Genomic DNA, 9,787 nt, shown 5'->3' with positions numbered 1-9,787 from the left:
ATTTGACTGTTCAATCATTGTTCACAGCCGATCAGATTTTGTTTTCTAATCCATATAAATTATAAAGAATATAGGATAATCATGTAACATATTGCATATTTTACATAATCATTCATATTAGAATTGCTATAATAATCTATCGGCCAACATCAAAACCACAATAAACCACGACGTTGAATTGGCTCCGTTATTCTTCTGATAAAATGTGTTTAAACCATTTTGAGGCCAAACTTGATTTGACGGAAACGGATTGTCGGAACCGCGTGGTTTGAAAACAAACTATTAGAATTCCGTTTATATGGCAAAGTTGTTTTGATTGTTGCGTAGCAGTTATAGTCCGGCAGCCCAGGAGGTTTATTCAACCGAAAGCCGGACAAGCAAATGACCCCATAGCTGGATGGCATGGACCCTGAAGTTTACAAAAATGCATTGCTGCCGGGTTCTATCCGTGGTCTTCCCTCCGAAATGACGTAATATATGACGTCACTACAAAATGGCCCAATTTCACCATTTTTTAGACATTCTACACATAGCATGAAGTCAAGGGGAAATATCTCAGCCAAATCATGCTTGTTTTGTATGAAACTTTCAAAATATATTGTTCAAATAGTGCACAAGAGATATGCAAAATTTCACGAACAGAAATTATTGTTTACATATGCAAATTACGTAATGAAATTTGCATATCATTAGTTTGGGAGATTTCTTGCATAAAAAATTGTCGAAAATCGAATCAGAAATTTATTTTCTTTTTTAATGTACTTTATTTAATATATTTCCTCTCAAGCATAATATCATTCTCTTCATCTATATCTCTACTTTTAGAAAATATATGCCAGTAATTGGAAATAACATTATAGACTGTGTGATTTCAGCCCCCTTTTCAATATGATGCGCACATAGAAATCGTGCGTTTTTGGCCTATTTTCACCATATAGCTGAGGTGTGCGAACGATATGCGTACTTTATTGATGTTTCCTGCATTTTGCATAATATTTAATCTTCCAAACAACATATTTTCATCTCCACTATATCTCTGCTGATAAATAAATGATTTCAGCAAAGATTGATTGCACACTGGGCAGTCTATAGGCTTCGTTTTCAGCCCAGTTTTCAACAATGAACCTATACCATGTATGACTGCATTATTGTAGTCGAGTCGGAAATGGGAGTTCCTTTGCACCATCATAATATATTTTTCACTCAACGTTTTTGTATTTAGTTAATGAATCTTGATCTTCCCTTTGCAAAATCGTGTCCAACGGGGTTCAATATTGATATCTTTGGCGGCCCTCTTGGTTTTTTTTTTATGAAAAGTAATTATTTTCATATTTTTTGCACAGAGTGTGACAATGGGACAATCTTAAATGAATACGCATTTCACTATGATTCGGATAGTAGAAATCGATTGAATTCGTTTTCTGGACAGCTAATATATTTTGAAATAAAATTCATCCCGAAATTGCCATGATTTTGGTCAAAAATTTGCATGTGCATTAATATCTATCTGTTCAATCATTAACATCAACAACTATTGCACAATATCAGCATTCGACACGAAAGAGGACATAATATACCGATGATACTGAAACGCTTCATGACAGTATGTATGTCTAAATTTGCTTAGTTAAAGGGCAAATACCATATATTACTCGATATTGCGATAAAATGACACCAAAAAGCAACCTCTGTGACAGTATAATTTTTGTCTATCAGCTACATTATAAAGAAATGAGGGCGCAGCAAAGCCTACCCCCCCCCCCCTTATGGGACCGCCGGAGTACCCCATCCTTTTTTCGTATTTTGCCAATTTCTTTGAAAATTCTACATTTTTGGAGCCCCATTGAAGGGAAAAGACGTTTCTGCTTTGCAGTAAAGGCACTTTTACTGTTGTTTAACCACTTAGGGATAAAAGAGTAGAGTTTTCTCTATCTGCTACATATAAAGAAGTGCTGGTACAGCAAAGCCTATCCCCTCTGGGGACTGCCAAAGTTACCCACCCTTTTTACGTATTTTATCCATTTACGGGAAAATATGCTAATCTGGAGCCCCGATTGAGGCAAAAAACGTTTCTGATATGGAATAAAGCCACTTTCATTCTTTTGTAACTCCATGGAGATAAAAGAGTAGAGTTTCCTCTATCTGCTACATATAAAAAAGTGCTAGCATATTGAAGCATACCCCCTTAAGGGAGCGTCGAAATCACCCACCCCTTTTTCATATTTCACCTATTTATGGGAATATGTGCTATTTTCGAGCCCCCATTGAGGCAAAAAGTGTTGCTGCTATGTAGTAAGGCCACCTTTATTATTTTTAAACTATATGGAGACGAAAGAGTAGAGTTTCCTCTATCTGCTACATGTAAAGGAGTGCTGATACAGCAAAGCCTACCCCCTCTGGGGACTGCTGAAGTTATCCGCCCCTTTTACGTATTTTGCCCATTAATGGGAAAATATGCTATTTTCGAGCCCCCATTGAGGCAAAAAAGTGCTTCTGCTATGTCGTAAAGCCACTTTTATTGCTTTTAAACTATGTGGATACGAAAGAGTCGACATTCCTCTATTTTCTACATATAAGAAAGTGCTGGCATTTTAAAGCATACCCCCTAAGGGGGTCGTCGAAATCACCTACCCCTTTTCCATATTTCACCTATTTATGAGAAAATGTGCTATTTTCGAGCCCCTATTGAGGCAAAAGGTGTTTCTGCTATGTAGTAAAGCCACTTTTATTGGTTTGAAACCATATGGAGACAAAAGAGTAGAGTTTCCTCTATCTGCTTCATATTAAGAAGTGCTGGTACAGCAAAGCCTACCCCCTCTCGGGACTGCCGAATTTACCCGCCCCTTTTCAATATTTTTTTCCAATATATGGGAAAATCAGCCAATCTTGGAGCCTCTGAATAAGGAAGAAGTCGATATGCCAGCACTCTTTTTACTCTTTTTTATGTAGCTGATAGAAAAAAGCCTATTCTTTTATTTCCAAGTGGTTTCCAAAATCAAAACTAGCATAACTATATAGCAGAAATGACCTTTTGCCTGAATGGGGGCTCAAACACTGCAATTTTTCCAATAAAGAGGGAAAATAGACGTAAAAGTTGGAAGAGTTCGGCAGCCCCTGAAGGGGGAAGGCTTCATTGTGCTACCACATCTTTATATGTAACTGATAAAGAAGATCATACTTTGTCATCTTGATGTGCTTACAAAACAAAAACAAGGGCTTTACTGCAAGGCAGAAACACCTTTTGCCTCAATGGTTCTCCAAAATGACGAATTTTCCGAGAAATTGGCAAAATACAAAAAAGGATTGGGTGACTTTGGCAGCCCCCTGAGGGGTAGGCCTTGCTATGCCCTAACTTCTTTATATGTAGCTGATAGAGAAAAACCTACTCTTTTGTCTCTAACTGATTTAAAAGAAAAAATACATACCCAAAACAAAATTTTGCCACATTGGGGGCTCCGAAAAGCACGATATCATAATAGTCAAGCTACGGATAAGGGTGTGGTATATAACCTTCTACTGGCTCTTGTGGGACTATGCTTTAAGGTGCCCGAAAGTAATTGCATGCAAAATGAAATCGCAGAGCAATGCCTCGATCCTCTATCTTTTTCAAGAGATTTCATTATTATAAAAGTTGCTTTGTGTAGAAAATGCCTTTTACCCTCATACACATGATACAAGTAATACATACCTTTCTATCGATCGCTAAGCACGTTACATGACTTTTCTGCATGTTAGGCACATCAACAAATGCGATGCAAGATAAAACAGATAGATGTCAATGCACATGATTATTTTGGTTCAATTATATTTATAAATTCTTGTATTTTTTTTCAAAATATATTATTACAGAAAACAATTTCAACCGATTTCTACTATCCAAATCATACTGAAATGCGTATTTATTTAAGATTGTCCCATTGTCAGACTCTGACAAATAATTGATTTTCATAAAAAAAAAATCCAAGAGGGCCGCAAAAGATATCAATTTTGAACCCCGTTGGACACGATTTTGCAAAGAGAACATCAAGATTCATTAACTAGACACTTCAGGCAAATACAAAAACGTTGAGTGAAAAATATTTTGATGGTAGACAGGAACCCCCTTTTCCGACTTGACTACAACGATGCAGTCATACATGGTATAGGTTCGTTGTTGAAAACTAGGCTGAAAACGTAGCCTATAGACTGCCCAGTGGGCAATCAATCTTTGCTGAAGTAATTTATTTATTAGCAGAGACATAATAAAGATGAAAATATGTTGTTTGGAAGATTTAATATCATGCAAAATGCAGGAAACATCAATAAAGTAGGCATATCGTTCGCACACCTCAGCTATATGATAAAAATAGGCCAAAAACGCATGATTTCTATGTGCGCATCATATTGAAAAGGGGGCTGAAATCACAGTCTATAATGTTATTTCCAATTACTGGCATATATTTTCTAAAAGTAGAGATATAGATGAAGAGAATGATATTATGCTTGAGAGGAAATATATTAAATAAAGTACATTAAAAAAGAAAATAAATTTCTGATTCGATTTTCGACAATTTTTTATGCAAGAAATCTCCCAAACTAATGATATGCAAATTTCATTACGTAATTTGCATATGTAAACAATAATTTCTGTTCGTGAAATTTTGCATATCTCTTGTGCACTATTTGAACAATATATTTTGAAAGTTTCATACAAAACAAGCATGATTTGGCTGAGATATTTCCCCTTGACTTCATGCTATGTGTAGAATGTCTAAAAAATGGTGAAATAGGGCCATTTTGTAGTGACGTCATATATTACGTCATTTCGGAGGGAAGACCACGGATAGAACCCGGCAGCAATGCATTTTTGTAAACTTCAGGGTCCATGCCATCCAGCTATGGGGTCATTTGCTTGTCCGGCTTTCGGTTGAATAAACCTCCTGGGCTGCCGGACTATTAGGGTACGTCATACGTTTACGTACACAAGTCAAGGCATTCCACACAAACAGTTCGTTTTGGTATCAAGAACATAATTTTCATAAATACTGTATTTAGCGCTGCTACAATTTAATGTCAAACAAAAGATAGACTTGATTTGTATGCTCTTGCATATGACTCTATAAAGTGACGTAATGAGTTAAACTTTGAGGGGGCGCATCATGGGGCAAGGTCTAAAAAGCGGCGAGCGAGCGAAGCCCACAAGCGAAAATTTGTCATTTTTTCAAAACGAATTCATGTATTTTGGGGATAGGTTTTGACATCTTAAAAAACAATATCGTATTTCATCATTTTCCCTTATTTTTTTTTCCTTTTTATCCCGTTTCTTCTTCTCGGTCGTGGATTTGTTTTCATTTTTTAAGGGATATGTCCAGTGTCCCTCTCCCCTAAATGCCAATATTCAAGTTGATTTGGGGATAATTAGATAGCTTAGATGTAGGTACATGCATACAAACCGTTTGATTTCAGATTGGCAGTGTACTCGAGGGGGGCGGGTTTGATAAAGGTATATTGATTGTGCGATGTCGCTCTTAAGATTTCGGCCAATAACCCACCGATTATTATATACCTTGTAACTACAAAAAAAAAATTAAAACCTCACAAATCCCCAATTTAAGGAAAAATATGTCATGAGCACATAATTATTATACACTGTTAGAAAAGTTATCCTTAAAATAAAAGAAGTTCCTGCAGCAGAGTCTCGAGAACACCTGTAATCTTTACCAGATTGCGTAATCTTACAGGAAATTGGTATTTGATGTATGGAACCTTACAATTTTCCTTTAATAAAACACCCTTTCCCCCTTTTTAAACAGACCTGTTCTGTTAAATTGCAGAAAAATTCCTGTTTTATGAATTTACAGAATGATTCTGTTATTGCTTTTTGCAAATTCTTCTTTCTTTTTTTTCTGTAAAATCAGGGTTTTTTAACAGTGTATATAGTTTGAAAGAGTATGTTCTCCCAAATAATTTGATACCATATTTATGTGGAATGTGTTAACGCTTCGATGATCAGCATGTGCGTATTCTGGAGGGTGCTTTTGGGGCCTGGGCCCCACGGGTAGGCGAAAAGGGGCGCGCCAAAAAGAAGAAAAAAAAGGAGAGGGAAAGAAAAGGGGAGACAAAAGGAGGGAAAAAAGAAGAGAAGTCGAAAATAAAAGGGGAAAGAAAGAGAGAAGAAACAAACGAAAAAAGAGGGAAGGAGGCGCCGGATTGATTTTCGAACTCGGCGGGGGGGGGGGGGCCAAATTGATGTTCGACATAGGGGCGTCGAATTGAAGTTTGACCTAGGGTCGCCGAATTGATGTTCTACTTAGGGGCGCCGAATTGATGTTCTACCTAGGGGCGCCGAATTATGTTTTACCAAGGGGCGACGAATTGAAGTTTGGCATAGGGGCGCCGAATTAGAGTTTGATGCACTGGCATCATTGTTAAGATATATACGTATACCCATCATCAAAGCTGGACCCGCCCCTGGTAAAGAAATGTCAGCTCACAAAATGTTTGAAGGGCCTACTCTGATGAGAAGTTGAAACCCCAAAGTGCTTAAAATTCTAAGCTATAGCGTAAGAAAGTTTCACCAGTTGTTCTTAAAGGTTCTTTTAACTTACGAACAGCTTTATGAAACACCCATCCGGGTCAAATTTATTATTTTAAAAAAGTGGTATGACAAAATATCATGAACACATAAAAAAAAGTGGTCTTCATTTGCCTTTTTTCACGTGATTATGAATTAAGATCATTCAACATGCATTTTAGGCACCTGAAACCTAGTGGGGAAAAGAAATTATTGTATATTATATTACAGTATTACAGAAATATTTTTCATAACTTTATGAAATATTATTTGCTTATAGGACATACTGTATGTGTTCATCATTCAGTGGTGCTCGATCGCATTGTCTGTTTAAAGATATATATAATCCTGCCATACTTGGTGTGTTAGTTTGTTCAGCTTTGGGGTCTGATAGGGGGGGGGGGCTCATGGGACGGGAGAATGCTCATATACATTCATTCTTTAAATTTGCGTAGTTGTTACGTCTTTGTTTTATTATTTGCTTTATAGCTGCATACATAAGTTGTTGAAATGTTATTTTTGCATGAGTTCGGATTATGTCTCTTTTCTACAATTTGCCTGCTTTGTTTATTACACTGTTATTTAATTTGTGTATTGCACTGCTGCAATTATCATTTTGTTCTATATTTTCTTGATTATGTATGTATGAAATTTATTTGAATGAATAATAAAGATCACTACAAAACAAAAAATACTAAAACATCCCGTTTTCAAGTCCATATACATCAAATCTATTTCCTCGCACTTCGAGTTATTATTGTTTTATAAAGTGACATATGCTTTTTTCATGACTATTTTATGTGATTGAATATAAATCATTTCCAGTCCGTATTTACGTTCGCATTAGTGAGATATGTCTGCTCTTCATGGATTCCTATAAACAGTCCTTGAAATGTCCCCCTTTCTGGTCTAATAATAAAATCTCTTTAGTCTCTCTCACCCATGGCTGTAGGGAGCGGAAAATTCGTTTTACCCCCCCCCCCCCCCCACGTACCACCCACCCCAGGAAAAAAATCTGCGTTCGGCTTCATGCACCCCCTCCCTCCCATAAGTTATTCTACAGAGAATATACAGTGCGTATCAAAAAAAGTTTACACTTAGAAAAAATCCTGTAAAATTATACATTTGTAATATCCTGAAGATTTTTCCACATTTTAACATTGGTACAGATCCATTTAGGCAAATGACGATATAACTGTCGAAAATATTTCCGCTTGAGTGAGCACCACTTACTTTTGAAAACTTAGTGAAAAATGTTTTGCGCAGAACTTTGAAATAGTTATGGGAATAAAAGTAGACCTTAATTATGAAGAACACATTGAATTTAGCTAGTAAAATTGGTTTGAAGATACCTTTTACCTTTTTAACTTGTTTCCTTGTCCAACACACTTCGAAGAGTGCATTGCACCCATGGGCGGAAATCCCGGGGGGGACAGGGGGGACGTGTCCCCCCTACTCAAAATAGTAGGGGGGACACAATATCAAATGTCCCCCCTACTTTTTTTGGTCTTTTATGATGGTAAGAAATACATCATTCTAAATCGAAATAAAACATGTATTTTTTGGGACGAGTTGGGACGAGATGACCTTACTTTTGGGATGATAACCTTTTTTTTTGCTTGTCAAATTTCCCGCCTCTTGTCCCCGTAGGCGGACCAGGGGGCCGAGGGGCCCGCCCCCCCCCCCCCCCCCCCCCCCCCCTCTTGGCGGAGCAAAAAAAGAAAAAAGGGAAAGAAAGAAGGAATAAAGGAGGGAAAAGAGAGGAGAAAAGAAGAGAAGGACGACGAGTGCATAAAATAAGATGAGGGGAAGACTTGAAAAATAAAAATAATCTTTCGTGCCACTATAGAAAATTTTTCGCTCGCGCTTCGCGCTCGCATTACCTGTTAGGTGATTTAATATCTTGTTCAATATGGAGCTCGAATGTCAAGTTTGGAAGTCAATATACAAAACATATTTCACCTCGGAAATCGAACTTTCATTATTTTGTGTGATTTACAAATTGATTTTTAAAAAGTGCTCTGTAAAAATGTCAGTTTTATGGTCTGAATATTAACATTTGCTGCTTGCGCTGCGCGCTCGCAAATTTTGATTTATCAGGTACCTATTATTTTCGTGTATTTCATAAAGTTTTCAAAATATCCCTTTTCAGGTCTGATTGTTAAGACGTATCAGCTAGCGTGCTGCACGCTCGCATTTTGATTGGCGAGTTATATATGTTTCAATATTGATTATACAACAAACTACTTATAATCCCCTATTCATGACACAGTTTATCAAAAAATTTACCTCGCAATTTGCGCTCGCATTAATGGTTAAAAATACATTAACTGATGCATCCTATTCATAATTACAGAAGTGAAATGTCCACTTTCTATGCCATAATATCATCAGATTTCGCGCCCTCATATAACGGGCATTAATAAATATGATATTAATTTAATAATCAAATTGTCCCTTTTGTTTCATCTCGCTTAGCAAGAGGAATAGGAAGATAGTCATCATTTTCATATGATGACATGTTGTAAGGATGTCCCGGTCCTATGTCAAAACTCAGAGTAATAATAATGAAAATATCAGCTCCGGTTTTTAAGTGCGATCCATATCCACCTTACAATTTTTCTACAAAGTGCTTGAAATATAAAGCTGAACTTGACTCTTTTTTTCAGATCGGAATATCAAAGTTTCATGATTTTCATGATTGAAGATGTATTTAGAATGCCTAGATTCTAGGTCTAAATATGAAACACGCGCGCGCATGTTTATTCAGATACTCAACTTGTTCTCTATTTAAATCATTATCCAGTTTCAGATCACAATATCACTATTTTTCTGCTCGCGCTTTGTGCTCACATTATTAATGTAGGAAGACCCCATATTACTCATCCTTTTCATGATTTACAAAACATGAACAGAGTGGCCCATTTTTAGGTCTAAATCTTGATTTTTTTTCTGCTCGCTCTTCGCGCTCGCATCAATTATTAAATTATATAGCTATCCTGTTCACGATTACAAAAACTGATTAAAAGTTTCCTTTCTTTCTTTAGAAAGTTCAAAATTTTTCAGCTCGCGCTTCGTGCTCGCATCTTTTAATTGTTGAAAATATGTAACGCCTTCATGGCTAAGTGCAAGCAGTCCTTAACAGCTACCTTTTCAACAGGTACCAGTTCAAAACGTATATAAAAATTTTCTGCTCGCGCTTTGCGCTCGCATTATTAATACTCATCCTTTTCA

The sequence above is a fragment of the Lytechinus pictus genome, chromosome 17, assembly GCF_037042905.1.
Source record: "Lytechinus pictus isolate F3 Inbred chromosome 17, Lp3.0, whole genome shotgun sequence".
Lineage (NCBI taxonomy): Eukaryota > Metazoa > Echinodermata > Echinoidea > Temnopleuroida > Toxopneustidae > Lytechinus > Lytechinus pictus.
Note: the sequence above shows the minus strand (reverse complement) of the source record.